We start from the raw sequence: 25,113 nt of genomic DNA, 5'->3' as shown, positions 1-25,113 counted from the left end.
CAGCTACGATGGCAAGGAGTCATTTTTTTGCTTAGCCAGCTTGGAATGTCCCAGGCCTGATCCTGCCTACCTGATGACCAGTGACAGCCTTCTCTTTCTGGACCCAGAGCAGTGCGGATCCAGTAGCTGTTTTACACTCGGCATCCTAAGCACCTGAAATAAATATACTCATGCAAGCTGATAGTAGTGAAAGCCAAAACAGTATTTTTAAAGAAGTGTTTACCATGATAGCAATTATGGGAAGATGGATGGTTTGAATCTGTAGAGCAAGCGAATGGTTAGAAACGGCTATATTCTTTGTTTAACTTCTGTTCCCATTATTCCACAGACATGTGGAATATATCATTAATTTTAAAGAGGGAAATAAAACCAAATTGAAGGACCTAGATTCAAAGGCAGTACCTAAGCATTGCTATTTATTCTCTCTGTAATGGCTTGAAAATCTGTGTTGAGCCTCTTATGACAGAACTGGCAGAAGAATGCTTCCTATTAAATACAGATTCTCTGCGGATCAAAATCGGAATCTTTTGCTAACTGAGGGTGGCTGTGTCAAACTTGATGGGGACAAATGGTTCCTAAGAGTTGTGCTATATCTGCTTTTTTTTATGTACATATACAGGCCGTTCTTTCTGTCTGGCTCACCAAATTGAAAAAACTTTCTTTTGTTGTTTTCTTCAAAAATCATTATTTGATTTATTTCCTGTAAAATCTTTCTATCCTTGACATACTGAATCCACTTCTTGATTTAGACAGCTGTGATCCCAGGAAATGGCTAGTTTGGGTACATTTTTTACAGCTAGAACTATATCTGAAAAGCTGTTCCTTTTCTCAAAATTCCAAGGCAGATTTTCACATGTACATCATGATCTCTAATTGGAAATAATCTTCAAAAGAGCTCAATATTTAGCATGCTTTTAGGAGAAGCTGGTCACTTATTTCAGTACCTAAATAGATGTAGAGCTCTTTTGAAAAATCTGACCCCAGCTGTAAGTGCTGAGAACATTTCAGAATCTGATTTGTTGTTTTCCAGCCAGCAGACACTGAGATAATTATCTGTCTCTAGTTTTAATAGTGTGGGAGAACCGTGCTCCCAGTGTCTTGCCTGGGACCCCATGGCTGCATTTATACTGATCAGTGAAATGGCCTTAGCACAGGTGCCCACAGTAACCCTTGACAATCCGTAACATTCATGCTCTTAAGAGACATTCAGCTGGCTCTTTCCTAGACAGATCCTGGCCATGATTTGGGACAGTGAAGGACCACTTCCACTGTGGATAAAGCTACTTTGTACTGTGGGGGCAGAAGAGTTAGTTGTAGGGATGAGAGCCTGTGCATTTATCAGAGTAAGGGGGGGAGAAAGTGGGGAAAAGGCAGGATGAGCCAGCCATTTGGATGAGCTAGTATCTAAAGCAGACTGATGGGTCTGGCCAAGGAACTGACAGGTGATGATGCTGTTGGTGCAGGACTCTGAAGCATTGTCTAGTTTTATCTACTGGTAATAATAGATTCTTGTGTATCTACCTGTTTATGAATGATTTATCTTTTGGAGAGGAATATGCTCTTACAACACTGCCCTGAATGGAAAGGCTACAACCTTTTCTGATTTATGGAGAGTGCACATCTAAACTGATGTCCTAAAGGTTGCCTTTAGAGACTCTTCCTCAAAGTGTGGTGCTACCAAGCAATTTGCTTCGGTGTTACAGGATGACAAAAGCTAGTAGTAATGGGTCTCCTAAAGATGTCACCGGAGTTGGCTCCCATGACAGACAGAGTGTTAGAGCTATCTGTTTGTATCTAATATTAATGCCTTCAGTTTTGAAGAGATGAGCTAGAATCTAGGCTGTCAGGAAAAAAATGTCCTCTTTCTTCATCTGATGATTCTAAAGAACTGTCTGAATCTGACAGTGGAATCTCATTAATGGGAGGGGGGAAATACAGACATGAAGACTTCACGTCATACAAATATGTGGTATGAAATCTCGCCTCTCTTTTATGTTCATATTCTGATAAAATGTCACCTAAGAGATACCTCAAAGCTTCTGCAGAGGCATCAGAACCACCCTCTGTGTTACGGAAGTGTGCAATAAAGCTCAATAACTGAAGGTCTGAATTTTAAGATCCGAACACTTCCTATTAAGCTTGTAGCACCATTAACTTTTGCATATAGCATTCAGCGTTGCATCATTCCAGCTTGATTCTGCTGCTTTCAGAAACTGGAAAAATATGAAGCAGCTTTGCATGGAAACAAAAATGGTCCCCGAGTCACAGTCATAGCGAAGGCAGTGACTGCTGCAGGGGTAAAGGCAGGATCATAACGCTGACCTGCTGTAGATTCTTGGACAATCTTTTCCCTCTTTGAGTTTTTATTTGCTGTCTTCCTCTATTTACCTGTGTAGATTGCCAGGCTCCATGGGGCAAGGATTGGTTCTCGTAATGTTTGCTGTGCTGTTCATAATAGTCTGAATCTCAGGTGGGCTGCTATAATCATGAATTATGTATTAACAGTAATCTTGTGGAGTGAACTCACAAAATCTTAACTGATAACTGATGTGGATGAGAATTACAGGCTATATTTTACAGTGATGTAGACTATGCTGTAAGTGGCAGAGCTGAGGGATTCAAGGGCAGAGTTGCCATGGGAATACTAACTGAGGGGACATGGGAGAAGGGGCTTCAAACTCTGTGAAGCCTGTTTCTGTGCATGTCATTTCTCAGTTTGCTTTGTGACCTTAAGTGAGATGGAAAATCAGTTAACTCACTGGGCAAGGCCATTTTAATAAGTGACTGAGGGAGAAGGAAATTCTTGAGCAGCCCCTTGAAACTTGGAGGAGGTACGCCAGTGTCAGCCATTGAGGGTCTGGCTGTGGAGTTGTTGGCACAAGCAGTGGAAGGCAGACTTGCTGCACAGAAATGGTTATAGCGAGTACAGAAAGCTATAGGAGGGAGACAAAATGAAGATTGGTGTCTGCAGTTTGATGCAAAAAGAAAAAAGCACACCCAACACGATGAGAAAGAAAAGCAAAAACATGCATGTTGTTGTAAATCTCCCAACAGCCATAGACAGCTGCTTCAGAATTCTGGTTTAAATCTGTGTTGAAATTTCCCTTACTATGAAATTAACAGAAATACCGTAGAAAAGGGAAAATGTAAACTGCTAGAAAGGAAAACAGCTGCCCCAGCATAAAAGCAGAAGCAAAGAAATATGCAAATAAAATACAAAGCCCTATATTAAAAAAAAAAAAAAAGGCCTTTTCCTAGAGTCAGTGGCCCAGATCTCATCCTGACTTGTCAATTGCAGTGAATTTACATATGCAGTGAATCTGATCCAGTGAACTGACTGAGCCTCTGGCATGCAATACTTGTCTACTGTGTTCTAACTAGAAGGAAGCTAGACTGTAATGTGCTAGATGCAGGCATCCTGTGGGTTACTGAAATTAAGCAGAATGTAACAAAGCAAAATATATTACCCCAAATATTTGGGAAACCACTGTCAGGCCTGAAATGCTACATATTCTTATTGGTCATTTAAAATCTTGACAACATATGCACCAACACACTGAGTCCATTCAATAATGGCAATCCCTGTACTGTGCCTCATGCAGTGGATTGCTTTAGAGAATAAATCATCACCATACGACTACAAATGATGTCTTTGAGAATTTACAACCAGGCTATTAAAGCCTGAGTCAGAGAAATGCTACACTTAAAAATGCTTGCAGAATGGGGCCCTGAGTATGACCTGCTGCTTATTCGTCGCTTTTGGTTATATTTATCTCTTGGATATATTAACACGATACTGGGCTCATCCGGGAACACTAGGCGGCCTGCAGCATATGGCCATCTTTCCAATCAAGGATTTAGCATTCTGAACCTAATCCAGGTTCTGGCTGGTTGCTTAACACCACCGGCACAAAGCATAGAAGACGGCAAAATACAAAACAGATACAATGGGGAGGAATAGGGCAGGGATGATCAGAGGCAGGGCATGGTTTACAGAGGAGGTGAAATTAAACAGGGCAGGTACTCATCAGCTTGAGATGGAGGGAGTGTATGGAGTATAGAATCATGAAGGAGACGGAGAAGGCACATACAGAATAGTTTATTCATTGCTTTATTGCCTTTTGTAACACAAGACACAGGCTCCCAGTGACATTGTCAAACTGCTGGTTCAGAACAAATATGCAGAATTAAATTTTTTGTACAAAATGTGATTAAACTGTAGATCATGGTACCATAGTAGGCTGTGGAAGCCAAAAGTATAAATGGTCTCAAACAAATTCATGAGAGATTGGACAGGTATACGTGACTGTTAGATAAAATTGCCTGGCTGCAGTCTCCAGCTGGGGAAGTCACTGAACCTCTGACTACCGGAAGAAGCTCAGAGGTCTTAAGAGGGACAGGATCACTTACTTGATCTCTTACACGTTTTGTCTGGGCACTCTGTGTTACCTACTGTCAGCACAGCATACTGAGCTAGATACACCTTTGATCTGATGCCATATTGTTGCTGTTATGCTATTCCAGAAAATGGCATAGCCCACGCTTGTCGACATCTTCATTCAGGTAAAGCTCAGATGGTTGTAATGCCCTTGGTACAGTTTGTGAAAGCTTTGCTTTCTTTGCTGCTGTTGGACAGTATTTCAGTATCTTAATATCAAGTTTTAAAGCTGCCTTAGTAGCTTCTTTGAGTAACTCCAGGGGCTTGATGTTGTGATGTGCTGCCAGGACTTGAGCAGAACTTCAAATTCCTGTGCAAAAAATCCAAAACTGGGAACTTCTTCCTCATCCTGAAACACAAGTAAGAGCTAAACTCTTTCAATAAAATCTAGTAAACGAGAATTAAATATATACAACTGTTATTTAAAAAGCTCTATTTTTCTGAGGTGGAGCCACTCCTCTGTTTTGATTAGTTTACGATGTCTGAGGAGGGAAAAATTAAATGTTTAGGTTTGTCCAAATTCTGTTTCAACATACTTTAATGATAGTTTTTGCCTGAAAATGTTTAGATGTTTTAGATTTACCCCCAATTAAAAGAAACAAACCTTTATCTATAGAATTCCTCTGCTGCTACTGACAACTAAAAATTTGTTAGTTTTGCTTGTGCACACTAACAACACATCTGTGTTACTGCTGCCAGTTTGTAGTGTTTGCTGTGTTTAACTCCTGCAAAATATTCCCAGGTAATCAGTTCTGTAAATGCCTCTGAAGCTTATTTTGTAGGGAACGGATAAGGGATACTTTGTGTGAAGGTGCCGTAAAAGAAAATGGCATGCCTCCCTGTTGTTCCTTTGTTTCATACTCCCTGAAACATCCAGGTAGATGCTAATGTGGTGGTGTTAATTTGCATGTCCAAATTACTGGTAGTAGCTTCATTGTGTTTTGGGGCTCTAACTGATCAGCAGAGATTAAGACAAAGTATCCTAATGATTTTTGGCATAGAACGCTCCAGCTACCTTTCATGTCCTATTACGGAGACAGAGACAAGATAGCAGTCCTCTACTGTGGCAACGATGGTGCAAATTAGCAATACACCATCATCTGCAACGCTGCCATTGCTGTAACAAGCTGGTTAACACGCTCTTGTTGTTCAGTAGGCTCTGCAAGAGAAGGGTCAGCTCATCAGTTGCAGTGTTCTGGTCAGGGGTTATTGCAGGACAATACCATCACACTTCTCCTAGAGAAACCAGGAGTGCAGGCATTCTTGTATGCAGGACTTGAGCATAGACAGCACTGCAACAGCCAGTGGGTGGCACTGTTGTTGCAAGGAACCCAAAAAAAAAAAAAACAACAAACCAGTCAACACTTCAGAAATGTTTGGATGGAAGTTTTCCATTGAAAACAGCAGTTTTGTCGAAATTGAAACATTTCATGGCACATGTCGCTTCTCAATGAATTTTTAATGGGGAAAAAATGTAAATGACTCAGTTTGACTTTATAATTTCAGTTTAGCTCTCCCTCTATACCCCCCTTATTTTATTGATTCAATTTATTAGTTTCTGTGGATACATGATTTTAATATAATTCTTTATGGCTTTTTTTTTCCTATATTCTTTATGGTTAATGACTTGAACTGTCAAAATGAAGTGGTCTTACTTTGTGGAAAGGAACACTGGTATTTATAAAACTAAAATATTTAAAACCTCTCAAATGCTATCCCAGTGAAAACATCTTTGATTCTCAATTTAGGACAAAAATATGTTCTTAAGGTCAGAATTTTGTATGGTCTGGATGTTCTGTATTTTGACCCGCTCTGAATGGGGCTTCTTTACAAGAGATCATGCTTTGAAATGTTATTTCATGGTGCTTTGTGAGTGGCAGTGCCACCCAGCAAAATGTGCGCTACTGAGTATGCTACAGTGCTCAGGACATCTCTGTTCTGCTTGCAAGAGTTCATTATTTTGTGTTGGACAGGTGGCACCATACCTCAGTATCTTTGTAAGCTGTCAAGGGCAGGAAATGGGGCCAACATAGGGATGAAATCTCAGGTAGCTATTCCTTTTTAAAAATAACCAGTGGATGGGGTCTGACTAGGGACAGCTCACTGTCTGAGTTAATGTGGTGGTGGAGTGATGGGTGTTTACAGAATGACTAAAAGCACTGCAGGAGGAAAGGGGGCTCAGTGAGCTGGAGAGGGAATACCTTTTCCTTTTTCTTGTCTTCCAAAATAAAAAATAATAATAATAATAATTAAAAAAAAAAACTATTTATTCCTATGTGGCTTGTCTTGTTATGGCAAATATGCAAAACATGGTTTTATTCTACATAGACGGGGTGAGTTATTTATAGTGACTTCTAATACAGTCTTGTTGGAGGAAGCCCAAATGCTTCATTCTGCCATATGCAAAACTTACTGCAATTATTGCAGACTTCTCAGATTCTGCCCACTTCATGTCAAGTTAGCATTGCTACAGCTTCACTATGCAGAGCAGGAGGATTTAGAGTGACATACACAGGGGCCCCATGAAAATAAACTGACAGGGATGTTGGCTAGAGGATGCAGAACTGATATCCATAAATGTACTTGTTTTCTAATTGGAAGTGAATAATAGCCATATAAGCTATTATCTGCAGCCTTTGTCTCTCTGGATTGCATGGCACAACTACTGCAATGCCACATGAAAATGTTTAAGCACTTGCAGGTATCTTAGTAAAATCAAGATACCTAATAAGGTCAGGACAAATTGCATAGAGATATTCAAAGTAAGTATGCACATAAATGTTTTTTTCAGATCAGGGCATACAAGAGAGCCTCTAGATGTCCCAGAGGAAGATGGCAATTCCTACGTTCCCGCCAGGGATACATAGCTGTGCTTTTGTTCTTGTAAGTGTTGCAGTGGAATCTTTGTGGGAGCTTAGCAATAAAGAGAAGCACTTTTTTATTTTTGTTTGACACAGTTACTTTGGTGTCTGTGTCAGCAGTGGAGAAAGAACCAAATTGTATTGCTACCTCTGTCAATTCTTAAACAGCACAGCAGAGTCCCCTCTCCTCCCCAGATAAGAAAGAGAAATTCACACTGTAATATTAATAACTGTGGGGCCCGTTAGCCTTTAATAATTAACGTACTGCTAACTGTAGCTGAATGTTCCTTTTTCTAATTCCAATTACAGACCCATTTGGACTAGGCTTAGCTGAGGGAAGTAGCAGAGCAGAAATGTTATAACAGAGACCTACATCTGACTGAAATTGTTCTCCTTTGGCCTACACAGCAGATTAAAGAAAAGTTTGGTCTCTCTGACAGTTGTGAAGCCAAAGCATCAGGTGTAACAGAAGAATAAAGTACTTCTGTACCCCAGTCACTCCAACTCAGGGGACTACTTGAACATCAGAGCCAATTCCTGCAGCCTAGTGACAAATACACTCACCTGCCTAATGAAAAATGAAGTGTTCCTTTCAGTAGGTGACAACTGCTCATATACTTGCTGCTTTCCCTCAAGATAGTGCTGAGTAGGAGGCTCTTGCTACTGTTTTGTTACCTGAGGGGTGGCAGCATGCCTTCCTTGGTAGGGTATGAGTAAGATAGCAGACCTGGTCTGAAACAATGGCTCCCACATTGGCTGGGCCTACTATTTTGTGTGTGAAATAGGGTTGTTAGTGCAGCTCTAACAGGAAGTAGCATTTAACAAACCTACTGTGGTCTTTGCAACATGATTTACAAGTCTTGGATAAGTGGTGGTAGTGTTTACTGCAACATCATGATGTTTTGGCAGTATTCCTACTCCTGTATACTCTTCTGCTAGCAGGCAGGCCGGTTTAACAGTAACAGTTCAAATGTTTCTCAGACTATAGCCTTACTGGAAAAGGTCTACTACTATGCAACCAGAATTGGAAGGAAAGGCAACTAGCAAATTGTAAGTTTTGGTGACCTAGCAGCTAAAACTGAGTGATGGAGGCTGCCATATATCATGTCTTCCTGTCGTGGTTGTGTGATCCCATACCTTCACTTGTGTGTGCGGCTGTAAAGTGAGAAAGGTAGGGAGCTGATCCAGCTGAAAACTAACCTAACAAAACAGTTCGGTTTTTGTTAGCGTGGCTTCTCATCCATGTTTAGATTAGCTTAAACTATTATGACATTATACCCAGAATTAATCAAAAGAGGTGGTGAAAGAGGCTTGAAATTGTATTGGATTATGTCACATAGTGGGATGTTTTTAATAATTATAATTCTATCAGAGTTATACTGTCAGGCTTTTGTAATACTTGGTAAAATGTTAATTCTCACTGTCTGTGGCATAGCCATGGGTGAGATCATTTTCAGCTACCTGCTAACAATTAATACAACTCTCAAGAGACTTTCTGCTTTTCAAATTACTTTCTCACTGCTTAAATTGGAGAAGTTGTGAAGTGGAAACAGAATAGGGCTAAGAGTGAGAAGTTCTTTAGCTCAGTTGTAAATGTGGGTGGCTGCAGCTGGGGATTAGAGAAAATTCCACATACACCTACAACAATCTAAGAGAAGGAGCGTTGCAACATTAGAGGAGGTGACTCAAGGGCATTTAAACAGCACATAGGCTGGGTTAGAAGTCATCTACATGTACTGACCCTTGAGACAATAGCAAGTTTCAGAATGTGGTGCCCTCAAAATCAGATTTAAGGTTTCACCAGTATGAAAACAGGAAGCAGAATAAGAATTCAAGTTATGGACATGCAGTGGAAAAGCATCCAAAACACTCCAAAATCCCATTGAAGAATTCTAGTCCTAAATTTACCACTGACTTGCAGAGGTATTATAAACTGAATCTTTAACTGGATTCAGTCAGGAAGTGGAATTTATTTACTTTTCCAAGTGTGGAATTTTTAGCAAAAAAGTTGAAGTCATGTATTTGATCTATATTATTTAGATTTGGGGTTTGTTATGTATATAACTTCATGTGTTTTATTGCAGTGTTAGTTTCTTACAGGCATTGTCATCCTGTCTTAATTTCCCACTCTCTGTAGTATTTGTTCCAGGGTCAGGCTGCACATCCCATGTGCACCTCTGCTCGTGACCTGAGTGCCGGTAACGAATCATGCCTGCCAGCGATCTGTGCCACAGCCTGCAAGATGCAGGCTGGGACAGCTCTGGTCAGAGAGGAGAACAGGAAAAGGCACAGGAGCCAGTTCTCACGGGGTGTAATTGCAGTATTTCAGAACTAAAATATACTGCATTTTGAAAGTTCAGCTCTTCAGTGGGGATAAAAAAATCATTTTCAGCAAAAATTGGATGTTGGTTGAAACTGATTTTTCCATTGGAAAACTAGTTCCAAGAGAAAAATTTCTAATGGTTCTATGCTTACCCCTTCTTTACGTTTCTTTAATGAGAATGGCTGTTCTTACCTGCAGCAGCAACAGAGTTTCTCAATGTCTGGACCTAAAAATATAAATAAGAAGTACAAGTGAAATTTTAAATAATTTTGTGTTATGGAAACATGAAAAACATTGGAGTGGATGAAAATGAAGAAGATGAGAAGGGTTAAATTTTGAATATAATCTGATATTTCAAAGATGACATTTCAAAATTTTAAGCAAATATACACAGTCAAAATTTTTTTTTCAGATGGTTTTAATTAAAAGAATTCTAATGAGCTCTAGTTGGGAAGAGTGAGTACTCACATTTTTGTTGAACATCAAAATAAAGACAGGATTGCTTCACACATTTTGGACATTTTGGTAGAGGTCAAATTTTGGTATCTCCAAGCCTGTTCACCCATCTGTGATCCTTTCAATTACCATTTATCTAAAATGTAACACCAAGAGTGAGAGGAAAAAAACAATAACAAAAAAAAATCTATTAAAGAAAAAAGTATATTGTTTGACAAATCAATAAAAGCAGGAGAAATCTGTGTACAAAAGAGAATGCAAAAAAAAAAAAAACAACACTAGAGATTAAGTATCACTGATTTCATCCTTTGCCATGTTAGCAGTTTATGATAAGACCTTACACTAGAAATCAAGTCAGCTGGAAGGGAGTCGAATGATGATTGCATGAAAAAGACTTTGGGACAGGACAGGGTCATGAAGTTCTGAGTTCACTTCTGTGTGAGTGAGACTGTGTGTGTGGCCACGTCAGTTGTCCTGTTCTCCACTTCTGACACAATAATGACAATATTTAGGGCAGAGGCTGATTTTTTTTATTGTCTTAGTAGCACCGAGCAGAGTCCTACTACTACATCCCACCACTTACTAGGTCTTGTAGGATTGCCGTGGTTAGGAAGTTGTTCTACTGTGCTAGAAATATTTTTGAAATTTCAAATATAGAAATTGCAATTCTGTTTCAGAAGGAACCAATACAGTTGAAGATCACACATGTAAAACTTCCACTGGAATCCCTGGCATCTTAGCAGTTTGTGACTCGTTCTGAGTGTGGGAGAACAAAGTTCAAGTCTTCACTGAAAGTCTGTATCCCCTCTACGGGCATAATCAGATATAGTGTTTATACTCTATGAACTCTGTTTTGACCAGGAATTCCAGAATTGGTCAGTCTTCCCACAAAGCTCATCAAAACCAAGCTTCTGTCATTACACTTTTAGATTTCGATTGCTTTACTTTCTAAAAATGCATTTTGTTGGAAAACACTCAACCAGCTGTCTTCTGGATACTGGTGTGGTGTTAACTGTAAACAATGATTATGAGGATTTAAAAAATCTCTGCAGGTTCAGATTAGGATAAAGACCTAGGATAAACCTTTCCTTGAACGCTGGAAAACACTAGCTAAATTCTTCTAATTTGGTGCTTTATGTCTGGATTGCCCTGTTCTATGGCCGTGCAGACCCTAGAAAGGCAGGAGGTTAGCAGAAAATGCAAAGCAGAGGGAAAAAGTTGCTCTTTAATAGAAATTTGGAATTAATGAGCTGAATTTACCTTAGTACAAGTGAGAGCAGAGCTTAAGTTATTAACTTTGGAATTTGAATCAGAAGATGCTCTGTCTGCTTTTTCATAGCCTTCCAAAGTCCACAAAATGATGCACATGTCATCGCTATAGAAAGTCAGGATACTCTGAAGGACAAATAGCCACACAAAGGAGCATTTTGAAGGTAATTCATGAGTAAAAATCCATGAATGACTCCAATGAAGATGCTTAGGGGGAGGAGATTGCATTTTTAACACTGATCTTTTCTCCCTGCAGAATATTGCTCCCACCTTATCAATATTTTATAAAAGAAAGAGAAACCTTCTGCAGCTGCAGAGGCAATTTGGAGGGATTAAAAATTTATCCTGTTTTGAGCAGAGCTTTCCTCAGGTGCTAGAATCCACTTAATCACAGGTGGGTAACCTGCGCAGCTTCCCTTTCCCAGGGCTAAAAAGTAGAGTCAAGGTCCAGGCAATTCTTTCATGCAGAGATCTTCTGTCAGGACCTACGTTCAATTTGAATCATACTGAACCACAGGCTTTGCTTAGAACAGCAGCAAAAGCAGGTCTGGAAAGTAAAAGTGACATTTTTTTCTCCTGGTTTGTTTCATTTGGTGAGGATGCAGTCAAGTCCACTCCTGGAGCAGCTCAGTTACTGTGGCAGGATTACACTGAGGTTTGAATTTGCATCAGTAGTTAAAGGGCACAGATTTAGTTGAAAGGAAGTATATCCATTGACAATAGTCATTGGAATTAAAGTGTGTGTGTGTATATATATATATAAAACATATATATGTATTTAGCTAGTGTATGTTTCATGTTTTCCTTAATGCTAACAATTGAGTTGTGGTCACAACAGCTGTCAGCTGAATTCTGTTTGATGGGAGTTGAAGTCTTTTCTTCCAGTTCCGCTGTAGTTAATGGACAGATGCTCTAGGAATAGATCTAAGAAGTATCTTCTGCACTGTTTGTTTGCCGCCTCAATAGGACGCTTACAGTTTGCCTGTATGGCTGAGTCCTGTTCCTCACAGATCAGGGTCTGACAGGTGATTAGCATATCTTTCTTGAAACATTTGTAAGACCTAAAGAAATAAATTTTAAAGAGTAAGTTGTTCAGTTATTGGAGGTGGAGATTTCTAGTTAACGTTAGCTGAAATTCAGGATTTTCTGCAGTAAATTCAGATAATTCCATGTCAATTTTCACTCTGAAGTGGAAAGTCATGTGGTTTAGAAATCTCTCTCCAAAACATACCTCTCTCCAGTGATTTTATTGGAGTAAAGAAAAAGAAAAAAAAAAAAAGAAAATCTCCAATTGAATTTCAGAAATCAAAACAAGACCTTAATTTCTAAAACAGTTTTAAGCATATGTTTTCTTCCCATCTCTAAAGGAATCCTAATTAAAACATTTCCTTTCAAGTATTTTTCAGTGAAATTTTATAATGGTTTTAATGCTTAATGGAACACTTTCCAAAACCAAACCAGCATCATTTTTCAGGTGTGGAAACATCACTTGGTAGGTGGGGACACTTCTTCCTTTTTTTACTGGGGCTATTTGACACTATCACAGTTGGGTTACTAATGCATACAAATGAGAAAATACACACCAGTGCTAAGGACTGAGCACTTGTCAAATGGGTGTCTTGGCAGTTCTGATCCTGTCCCGTTATAAAACATGTTGGAAAGCTGGAAAACATTTCTGATTCAGTCTGGGGCTCAGCAAGCCTATGGCAAAAGCAGTCCACCCTGCTTCCCTTGCCTATACTTACCTTCATGGATCTGCTGCCTGGTAGAACAAACGTTCTGAACACGGGGTAGTACGGGTGCCAGGACTGCATTGTTCTGCCTATCCGGCCACAAATGTATCCAGCTTTGTGAGAAATAGTCCAGTGAGGGGAGGAAAAGGCAAATTCTTCAGGCAGTGGGTTCAAATTTCATACTTCAGTGCCAGACAGGTTTCTGCATCATTCGTGATAGGTAATAATGGGAATCTATTTCTGACTAAACTCTAAATAATTACTGCCAGAATGTCGTTGTGGTGCTGATGAGTATTTATCCAACAGAAGAAAAACAGCATGTTGATTCTTGAACCACAGAAAGCCATAATTGTCATTTAAAATCTGGCATGTTGTTTAAAATACTACATTCATTATCTTTCAAAGTCTTTATACATCTAACTATCACTCTGAATATATTTGCGAGTGTAAAGAAATAGGTATTCTTCTTTTTGACAAGGGGTTAGACTATTAGGCTGTTACATTTTTAAGATCCTTCTTATGCTAAATATTAAAGCCCAAGCAAAAAAATTAAATAAAGATGTTATGTGCACAGAATGAATGCAAAGCCCATTCTGTTCTAGAGCTATTCATTCCCATTACCTACCGCAAAGAACTTATAATTACGAAATTGCAATGCTTATTTGAAATGTCTGTTGCTCACACAATAACAAATGCTCCTGCCCCTCCTCTTGCAGTGTGATGACTATATCAAATAATTAAAAAAAAAAAAGTGCTGGGGAAAAAAAAAAAAAAAAACTAAAATTTCTCAGCTCCAGAGATGCCAAACTGTTATCAAGGACAACGACAGGGTATAAATTTTCACAAATATTGAAAGGAGAAGGAAAAAAAAAATCAAGCTTTGACATTAACAAGATGATAACAGCCATTGGCTGTTGTTCAGTAACTTCCACCCCAGAATTTCAGCAGTGAGATAATCAGGCTTTCACTGACTTGGATGGGAATGGAACTGACTTAGATCAGACTCTGCTCTCGGGCCTGGCTGTTGTTATGTGGAGTTGTTTGCTGGAAGAATTTTGACAAAAATAATAACCCCCAGAGTGAGGTTTCAAGAGCAGAGGCAGTGTGCTAGACAGGTAAATCACAGACAGGCCCAAATCCTGGAATTAGCCCTGCACTTGGTGTTGTCTGTACGTAAGCAGAGCTCTTGAAAATCCAGAGCTTTGAAAGCTTTGGAGACTGAAGGGTCTATCCAGTGTAATGAAATGCTGATCTCAATGTGAAATAGTCAGCCAGTGGGGGTAAAAAAAAAAAAAAAAAAAAGAAATCAGATATTGCTCCCACTCTAAAAAGAGTGTTGTGGCTTCCTGTTTGCCATGCTTTAAAGTAGCACTAAAAGCATGCAAGATGTTATCAAAAACTTGAGAGTTGGCAAGACAATTTTCACATAATTTCTTCCAGTTATAACTAGAAAGCAAGAAACACTGGTCAGAAGACCTGCAGATCTTATTTCTAATCCTCTTCTTGATGTGATTTTTGACTATGTATAGACAAGACAAGAGTTAATATTTGCATCTTAAATCACATTTTTATTTTTGAAAACCCTCCTTTTAAAGGATCGCTTTAGTGATGCTATGTTAATAAAATGTAATCTCTTGATTCAGTGACTCTTGAGCAAGAAAATTCAAGGAAGAGAACTGATAATGTCCCCTGAACGTTCCTATTGTCGCATGCCCTATGTGTTCTGTTGAAACAGGCAGCCTTTCCGTAGCAAGTAGCTGGGTGTTCGCTATTACTGCCTGCTCTCCCCACCGCAGGCAGCAGCAGAGCAGCACTGTCCGTACGTAGCCTTGGCTGGGTGCATCTGCTCAGGCCTTCCTTGTTCCCATTCTGCTCGCCTGCCTTCAGCTTTATTGCAAGGACAAGTTATTACTCAGATAACAGTCCTGTTTCCTGGAGTAATAGTGTTTTGGTTTTTAGTTGGCTATCACCCTAAAGATCAACAAGGCTCAGTTTTTTGTAATTGCAAGCCTTGTATGGGCAGCTGAGGCACCTTTTTATATCTCGGATGTACATCCAAGGGTATCATTTATCAATAACATCAAGAATTTATGGGCTTGGTGTCAAAATTACACAAGGGTTATGAGAAACATGACAAGAATGTGGCCAGGTACTGTTAGCACATATCTGCTGCCATCCATATGTGTTAGGCTGGTGTTGGCATGCATTTCGGTCTCCCATGTACTAACGAATGCTGCAGCATTTTAGGCGCCAACCGATGAAGCAGCCCCTGCGGGTGGATCCTTTTGGCAAAGCCCTCTGAATTCTGGAAGTGTTTGCTTGCCAACACAGGAGGGAAACATTCAGCTCCTGGAAAAATTACCTTGATGTACATTTGAAAGAAACATCAGCCTCACTGCTGCTGATTATGGATTTTGCTGCACATGCGTTTGGGGCTCAAGTTAAATCATCACACACTTAAACTTGAGGCTCTAGCCTCATGCCAGGGAGCATCATATGTGCTGTTTGTGTGATCGTTGTACAACCTGTGCAATTTTGGTAAATAGGAAGAAGAGAAAACACCATTAAACTTTGCTTAAAAAGAAACCCTTTCAAACTTCTGGTGCATATGATGTTTTTCGCAGAAAGGGAATTGAGCTGAAACTGTACTCCAGTGAAATGCTTGATCACTAAGGAGAGGAGATGTAATGATTTTGGACAGCAGCTGTCAGGGTTAAGAAAGTTATTTGTTCCATTGGTTTATGGCACAGACTAGTAGTATTTTATTGTCAAACAGAATTAGTTTTATATCAAGAAGAGTGATTACTTGGGTTCACTGTGTTTGAGATTAAACTTGATGATTTCATGTCCATTATTGATTTAGGCTTTACATTCAGTAGCGGTTTATATTTTACTTAAGGGGATTTGATCACAGTAGATGTAATCTTCAATGGCTTCTGCAAATAAATTAGTAAAGTTGCTATGCCTCTTACAGTAACTGAAGAATAAAAGAGAAGGGGTCTAGAAAAACTCTTTATCTCAACAAGCCTAGTGCAAAAAGATCTAGAGAAGATGGCAAAACCACTTACCTTTTCCAGTGTGCAAGGGACATGCTAACACCTGTGTATGACATACACAAAAACAGGAACCACACAGGAGATACCCTGTCAATGGTACATCACAGCTCCATACTCAGATGATATGTATTTGACAAAGGGATGCCAAAAACTCACAGTACATCATATCTTATTTATCCTGAAATTACACCAAAGGAGAGAGGGAAAATGAAGGTGCTTTCCAGCATTAGAACAGGGTCAATGAGGCACCAAATGTGGGCTGCCTATGTAGGAGGCAAGTGTGGAAAGTGTATAATATGTCACTAAAAATAGCCCCTTTCAAAGTATCTTAAATCAGGCCATTAGAACTTGCCATGAGGAACCAACCAAGCAGTACAGCCTGATATGGGAAATTTCCCAGCTGCCAGCCAGAGCTCTGCTCCCTTGGACAGTAGTGCATGTCTACAGAGGGAAGAGAGAAAGCATTTCACGGAAGCCACAGTCAGAAGTAGGCTTTATCAACCCGGGAGTTCTGCAGCATTCCCCAAGGGATGGATACTGTGGGATGCTCTCTATTGTACCTTCACTGTCAGCAGCTGTGGGAGCAGAAACAAGTCCTGACAGCTTTATTTACTGCTGTCCTGTTCAGGCCATCAGGACCCCAAGGTCCAAAATGCTATCCTTTGTTAGTGCTCCCTTCGGACACAGATCTCAGTAGATGCTGAACTAGCATTGTGGCTTTAAAACAAAGAATTGTGGGCCCATTTGGCCAGCATTGAGTCATGTTACCTTTACTGTCTTCCTCTTTTTACCCTACCATATCCTCATACGTTATCTTTGTGTCTTAGGCAGTTTTCAAATGCACTGGAACCATATTTAAAGGTAGTTAGACTTACCTAGAACCTGTGTGTATATCTGCACAGGATTTTCTCCTACATACTTACATAGCTGTGACCTAGCCATAATCCCTCTGCTGCTAACATAAAAACCACTCCGCATGCAGACAAGAAGTCTGACACAGCATGGGATGCACTGGGCTCTGGCTCTGCATTGCTTCTAGTCCCATGCTCCCTTGAGGTTTCCTGTCTCAATACCTGTGGATACGTTGCTTACTACTACTAGAGTCTGGGAAACAATTCTTAAATTGTGTTGTGTTCCTTGCCCCGAATGCAGGGCAGAAAACACTCTCTGTAACTAAGCACTTGTTTGCACAGTTAAACAGTAATAGCTACCAAGATGCACAGCAGCTGACGTTGGCCAAGGCTCACATAATGATGTTTTATCTTCAGTAGTTTGTGTCCTAGTCCTTCATTCCCTACAGTGTTTTTGGTTCATTGGGGAACAGCAGTGTGCTGTTCTGCCCCTTCTGTCATATCCCCTGTTGTCAGGTGTTTATGATCTCATTTTTTCTTGCAAGGCCCCTTGCTGCATAGCAGATTATGTTTCTCTGTGACGGAAAAGTTCAACATCTGTGTATTTTTTTTTATCTAAGGTAATGCACTCAGTTTGTTTTTGTTTTGTTTTGATTGCAGCTACAACATAAATGAGCAGTTTTTATATGCCACCCATCCCTGGTCTATCCCTTCACCAGCTCCATGCCAGGAGGAGATACGTTAAGCTGGAGGTAAGCCTTTGCCTTTGGCTGAAATGTATGTGTGCAGGTTTGTTGCTGCTCTCTACTGGCCAACCCATAGTTAAACCCATAATCATAGCCCGTAAATCAGATCCTTTAACCTGAGTAATGTTTATCTATTTTTCTGATGGTTTTTGCTCTGTGTCTGTTTGTCACAGAACTGTTGAAATTGGAAGGGACATCTGGAGATCATCTAGCCTAAAGCGGTGCTAGTTTAGACTAGTTTGCTCATGGCTATGGAGAGTTGGCTTCTGAGTAGCTGCAAGGATGGAGACTCTAGAACCTTTCTGGGCAACCTGTCCCAGTGTTTGACCACTGTCACAACTGAAAAAGAGTTTTTGTTTACATGGAATTTTCTGTATTTCAATTAGTTTTTTTAATTACAAATTTAAAAAATCAATCAATTAAAAATATCAATTAGCCTTTTTTTTCTTTCACTGAATGTGACATAGAAGAGTCTGATTTCATCTTCTTTATTCCTTCCCATCACATCCTTACAGAGATCGTTAGGATTGCCACTGAGAGACTGAGACATCTGCAGCCTAAACAGTGACAGTTTTCTCAGGCTTACCTCACATCAGATGCTGCAGTCCCTTTAGTGATCCATCACTGGATCTGCTCCAGTATGTCCATGTCTTTCTTATACTGGGGAGTCCAGAAGTGAAAACTGTATTCCAGTGTGGTCTCACCGGTGCTAAGTAGCTTTCCCAGGCTTTGGAAAAATGTCTCTAGTCCAAAGGCGAGACAAAAGATTAGGAGAAAGTAGATGCATGGTATTGAAATTAAATGGTTGCATTCTTTGTGATGGGAGTTAAAAAGATGTTGCCTGAGGCTTTATTTTTTTATTATTATTTTTTACTAATTTGGGTGTGGGTTTTTTTTTTTTCATTTCAGTTTCTCTGCTCAGTGAACTGGTTCATATTTAATGGCTTACTAAGTTATGTCTATGATAGAAATGACAGCATGTCATTTTCTTATATAGGTATAAGGAAAAGTGCCCTCTTTTGCAGGCATGAGAATAAAGCTAATATTGTTCAATAGCAAAATAGTTGGACCAGGTTCTTCTCAATATAAGTGGCAAAGTGAATGGCAGGTATCTGTCCTTGTGGCTTTGATAAGTTTTCTTTGGTGCAGTGTTTAAGCAAAAACACCTGCAAATGTGACCAAGTCGTGCTTCCAGACTGGGAGGTTAAGGTCATAAATAATTTGTGATGTTTTGGGAACACAAGCCCTGTTAGCTTTCAGCTAAAATATTTAGCCCACCTAAAAGATTTGTTGAGGTATCTGGACACTGTAAGGGATGTCAAAACAGATGTAGATGCCAAAGAGTACTTGAGAATCTCAGTAGCTTTTTACTGGGGGCTTGTGCTCATCCTGGACCAGAGACACTTGTCAACACTGTTCTGCAAGGTAAGGCTCTAGTATCTGCTCTGCTTCCTCCCTGACTGTGCACCCTTCTTTCTTCTTGAGCAGTGGAAAGGTCCATTACTGCCTTCTTTCTCTGGTGTAATCCAGCATAGCAAGACAGCTGCAACTTCTTTAGTTCATGGGATTTTTTGTTTACAAAGGCAAACGAGTCTCACAATAAAGACATTCCAGTCTTAGGATGTAAAAATAGTGTTAAAAAGATCAAACTGGTCAGAAATAGATTGCAGTAACAAGCATGTAGTTTTAAGTAATTAAGAGATTTGCTGCACTTCTAATATATTTTCCCCATCTGTGAAAAAAAGAAAAAAGCTATGAATCTGTTTTTCTGCTTTCTCTATTTACACCATGTAGGCAAGTGCATGATGTATCACTTAGTGAATGTGATGCTGTTACTAAAAAAATGTGACTATTCCCAACTTCTTTACTGATGTGGTTACCTCAGTGTTTCTAGCCTCTGCTTTTTCTTTCCTGGAAGGCCAAAATGCTGGTCTAGTACTATACATTCTTACCTTTCATGAAAGTGATTTCAAAGAAAGATGGTAGAAATCTTTTTCTTTTTTTTTTTTCCCTCCTGTGAAAATTGTTAGTCTTCTAACTGCAGAATTCCTAGAATCTATGCAACCTGCAGATACAACACATTTGAATATCATACTAGTTGTCTTCTCGAACTGGTCCTTCCTGTGGCTTGAATTTGTAATATGGGGAGTCTTGTTCGCTACAGGCTAACTCAGGTCCTGGGAAGAGGGGGGCTTTGTGGTCACAGAGAAGCCCTGGAACCCTGCTTTAAAAAGTGCCTGTGAACATAAGCAGCAGGTGATTAATTGTAAGAATGAGTCCAAATTAATGGCCAGGTTGAAAGGCACCAAGAGCTTGTGTCAAGTAATTTCAAATTTTCCATGCTAAAAAATGGCAGAAAATGAAGGCAGCCCCCTGCAGTTGTATGTCTCTAAGCAGGGGCATTCTTACCAGCCTCTGGCAAGTCAAGAGAACTAGCTGACTTGCAAACGCTATTATATTGACAAACACATACTTCCATTATTCAGACTGCTGGTACATACAGTGCTGGCTCTAATCACTAGCATTTCCTCTTAAAATACTATACATCCTCATGAGTTACAGTGACCAAGAGCCTAACAAAGTAAGCCATTGTAAAGAAACATAGCACAGTCAAATAACAGCTGAATATACAGCAAAATCCTTGCTTTGATCCTTATTTGCCTTTGGAAATACTATGTCAAGTGTCCTTGCTTAAATGAAGCTTAGTTTAAAGTGGAAGCTGTTGTTTCAGGAATGCCACAGTGGCTCTGGGGTGTATAATAAACTTGTTGAAAGGAGCTGACTGATTCACACTTTGTTACTGAAGTGCAGAGCCCTCAGCAGCATATTGGGCTTCTGCATTTACTATAAACTTCTTTCTCGTCTTGTGATGCCACTGTCTGATTTTTGAGGCACTGTATGTCTCCATGTCTGTGCAGGCAAGTCACCCTAAGCATCTCCGTTCTACTTCGGACAGGGTCCAGAAGGTGGTGCAGTCGCATGGCTCTCAGCGTGGTAGTCATCAACACCTTCCCATCTGAGAAGTAATCGGGAATCCTGAAACGGCTCATTACATCCCTAGTGTGATCAGGTATCCTGCCAACTTTTCTTTTTCAATATACTTTCTGCTTGTGTTGTAAACAGAATGAAAGGCAGCAAGAATAAGTTGAACTCTTTCCAAAGTAGGGAATGCCCTTAGACACTTTGGCTTTTAATGAACCTTATCTAAAGGAGTACATATAGCTTCTGTGGGGCAGCAAATTAAATCCCTTTAGTTATATGCTCAGGTTCTTCTGGCACAAACCCTAAAAGCCTAAAATACTTTTCTAATCTTTATTTTGGTCGTGCATGCTTTGGTGCTTCTCAGCTATTTGCTAAGTTAGAATGAGGCATTACAGATGGCTCAGAGCCAAGAAAAGACTTGAGCTACCCTCTTCTGCACTGGTCCAGAACTAACCTAGAGTCAACACAGGCACCAAACACAGTATTTACAAATACACCAGACAAAGGACCTAGTTTTATGCATTTATTTCCAGTAACTTTGTACCTAAACAAGTGTATATCTCTCTCCACAGTCTTACGTTATGGAGCAGTTTTAGACAAATTAACTGCATTTTCTGTGTCGAACCACAGCCTCTGTTTATCTGGTATTGGCTGAAAAGTTTTTTTGCATGTTGGTTTGACAGATGTTATTGTGGAAGTCCATGCTGTAGGTTTTCTCAGCACTTGCTGGATCATTTTATTGTTGTTATGGACTTTTAATAGCATGTCAGCATAGAACGGCCATTATTGTTACACATATACAGATACGTGTAACGTGAGGTCAGAGGTAGGACCAATGTCTTTTTACTTTTCAGTGAAAAACAACTTCTGAAAATGGCCTTTTGTGCTTATTGTAGAGTGTGATCCTAGCTGACTGATTTTATTTAGTTGCTGACATCAATGGAAAGCTCCCAATTAACATCATCTGACTTTGGTTAAAGTCCTTAATTTTGTTTTTTATATTCTTCTATGTAGCAGCCTCTTCAGTCCTTGCTAAATTCCTCCAGAAGAAAAATTCTTGTACCCTGTTTTTGTAAATCAGGCTTTTGGAAGTGACCAAGCAGTTTAGATTTAGCAAAAGATTCCACAGCATTTTCATTTAGGTGGGTCAAATTTCTGCTATCAGCTGGATAGCAGTAATGATGACATATGTATGCATGTATGGTACATGCATACGTAGCACAGAGTAAAGTTTTTACTGTACCTGGGATTAAAATGGATACCTATACCCAGCTCATACAAACCAAGGGGAAATGTAAACGGAGTCTTAACTACGTCTAGACCAACATTCGTCTTCTGTGGTTTTATTTTCCTTGCACTAGCCAGGTGGCTTTATACAGTTTCTGAGACTTTCAGGGTTTTGTCCAGTGAAAGTATTCAGAGTTCAATTAAATTGCAAAAGTAAAACACACTGTTAATCTATCTGTTGAAAATAAAATTAAGTACCTTGTCAAAATTAATTTTCCGTGGAAGGTGGAATATTTTACCATAATATTTTACCGCAAGTGAAAAGTTGATTTATAGCCCATAGTATAGTAAATGGCAACTGTTCATATGTGTTGAACATTTTGGAGTATTTAAAGAAGATGCTAATGCATAATGGACAGTAAAGCCATCTCGTGCTTTAGTAGAGACAGTAAGTTTTCATTATGGGATTTCTGAGTATCAGTTTGTTTATCCTTTTTAAAAAAAGGTGCAACTCATGTTTCACTTTTTAAGCACCTTTTATGATGGTTGAAGGTTTCTGTATGGAGAAAGAGAATCACAACAAAGATTATAGACCATGAACTTCAACAAATTTCTGTTCTTAGATGGGCTCTGGCATTAATCTGCACTAGACTTTTGCCCAGTGTGTGTATTTGATTCGATGTCTTGATCAGTATTGCATAGTGTATGGGTCACTTCTCAAGAAGAACTTGATACACATTGTAATGGACTTTATTCCATTTTAAGCTAGAAATGTGCTTAAAAAAGCAAAACCTGAACTCATACAAAAACTCACTTTACAAACTACTAGTTTTACTTTATGAAGTATGTACATATACTTGAAAATGCAGACTGTATAAATTCCACTGGAATGTGTACTCAGAAAAAAAAAATTAGTCTGGAACAATAAGAGGAGAATATTTTAATGCTGTTAAGTAGCAGTATGTATATGTACACTAGACAGGGTCAGGCCTTGGCCAGAACAACTTTTGTGGGCTTTGGTTGTGCTAGCAGCAGTATGCAGAATACTAGGAATTCCTGACTGTATTTAAAGTCGTTGTGATTCCAGTGGTGCCAAGTTTATATCCTATTTACAGCATACCATAACTCCTGCCAGTGTGGTATTTGAACTAACTAATGGAAATAACTAATGGATAAGATTTTGGTATAACTATATTGTGAAATAGCATCGTTATTTGTAATGTATGTATAAATTAGATAGTATAGCTAGACTTAGCTGAAAATGATTGCCTTTAAATAGTCATATTTCAGCAAGGTCAGAATTTTGTTCACATGGACTTTGTTTTTTAGTTAATGTTTTTAAAGTCTACTGATTAAAAAGTCTTCTTACAGATAATACTATGGCATAGGAGAGTGTATTCTACTCTGCCTACCACAGTTTTAAATTGTAGGATTAAAAATACTCATTGTTCATTTCCACTAAATCTTGAGCTCATTACTTGGGTTTTATATCTTCAGATCCCATTGATTTTTAAACAGACTAAACCAACATTATCAGAAGGAACACTGTAAGCCTTTATCCACATTGCTTTATAAATCCTTAATCTGATAGGTATGGTTTTGGAAGCAAGTAACAGTATTACACACTTAAAGAGTCTCAGAACATCCTTCACCTCATTTTAATTTCTTAAATAAGCTGCCTCTTTTAATAAGACAACTCAATTTTATTCCCTTAGTAACCAAAGCTTTGCGGACACTGACCACGTGCATCACTGGAACAGAAACAAATAGAAATGTGCTGTTACGCTAAAAGGAATATAATGGGTGAATGCAGACTGAAAACAAATAGTTAATTTTGCAACTTGCTCCATTTTCACAGAACAGTATCTCTAAGCTTTATGAATACTACATAATGCAACGTGTCACCAGTTACGTTAACTCTAAATGCTGTCACTTGCTCTGTTTGCTATATGCTAGAGGTGCTACAGATTGGAAAGAGCGGGGTCCAGTGTTAGGTAGTATGAGGACATAACCAGCCTTTCAGGCCTCAGACCTGATGGGTAATTCACAGATTCACAGATTTCTCTAGGTTGGAAGAGACCTCAAGATCATCGAGTCCAACCTCCGACCTAACACTAAGTACTCCACTAAACCATATCCCTAAGCTCTACATCTAAACGTCTTTTAAAGACCTCCAGGGATGGTGACTCCACCACCTCCCTGGGCAGCCCGTTCCAATGCTTAATAACCCTTTCGGTAAAGAAGTACTTCCTAACATCCAACCTAAAACTCCCCTGTCGCAACTTTAGCCCATTCCCCCTCGTCCTGTCACTAGGCACGTGGGAGAATAGACCAACCCCCACCTCTCTACAGCCTCCTTTCAGGTAACTGTAGAGAGCGATGAGGTCGCCCCTGAGCCTCCTCTTCTCCAGGCTGAACAAGCCCAGCTCCCTCAGCCGCTCCTCATAAGACTTGTTCTCCAGACCCCTCACCAGCTTGGTCGACCTTCTCTGGACTCGCTCGAGCACGTCCATGTCCTTCCTGTAGCGAGGGGCCCAAAACTGAACACAGTACTCGAGGTGCGGCCTCACCAGAGCTGAGTACAGGGGCACAATCACTTCCCTCGACCTGCTGGCCACACTGCTTCTTATACAGGCCAGGATGCCGTTGGCCTTCTTGGCCACCTGAGCACACTGCTGGCTCATATTCAGCCGACTATCCACCAATACTCCCAGGTCCTTCTCGGCCAGGCAGCTTTCCAGCCACTCATCTCCCAGCCTGTAGCTCTGCTTGGGGTTGTTGCAGCCCAGGTGCAGGACCCGGCACTTGGCCTTGTTGAACTTCATGCAGTTGACCTCAGCCCATCGCTCCAGCCTATCCAGATCCTCCTGCAGAGCCTTCCTGCCCTCGAGCAGATCGACACACGCACTTAGCTTGGTGTCGTCTGCAAACTTACTGAGGGTGCACTGGACGCCCTCATCCAGATCATCAATAAAGATATTAAAGAGGACCGGCCCCAGTACCGAGCCCTGGGGGACTCCACTAGTGACCGGCCTCCAACCAGATTTGACTCCATTCACCACAACTCTCTGGGCCCGGCCATCCAGCCAGTTTCTAACCCAGCGAAGCGTACGCCAGTCCAAGCCCCGAGCAGCCAGTTTCTCGAGGAGAATGTTGTGGGGAACGGTGTCA

At 40.0% G+C, this 25,113-nt stretch overlaps 1 long non-coding RNA gene across 7 annotated transcripts in view; it reads left to right on the top strand.

Annotated features, from left to right (window-relative positions):
- The window catches only part of LOC310883694, a 266,073-nt gene that overhangs the window by 213,179 nt on the left and 27,781 nt on the right, over window positions 1–25,113 (top strand). For 5 of the 7 annotated variants that reach the window (XR_014573654.1, XR_014573655.1, XR_014573656.1 and 2 more), the window contains 2 exons: window positions 17,648–17,739; window positions 20,690–20,803. This is a non-coding gene — a long non-coding RNA (uncharacterized lncRNA). Of the gene's footprint in view, window positions 1–17,647; window positions 17,740–20,651; window positions 20,804–25,113 lie in introns of all 7 variants that reach the window. The other 2 variants (XR_014573658.1, XR_014573660.1) reach the window with 1 other exon arrangement.

The sequence above is a fragment of the Anser anser genome, assembly GCF_964211835.1.
Source record: "Anser anser genome assembly, chromosome: 18".
NCBI lineage: Eukaryota > Metazoa > Chordata > Aves > Anseriformes > Anatidae > Anser > Anser anser.
The sequence above is the reverse complement of the archived record's forward strand: the minus strand, read 5'-3'. Positions and strand labels throughout refer to the sequence as shown.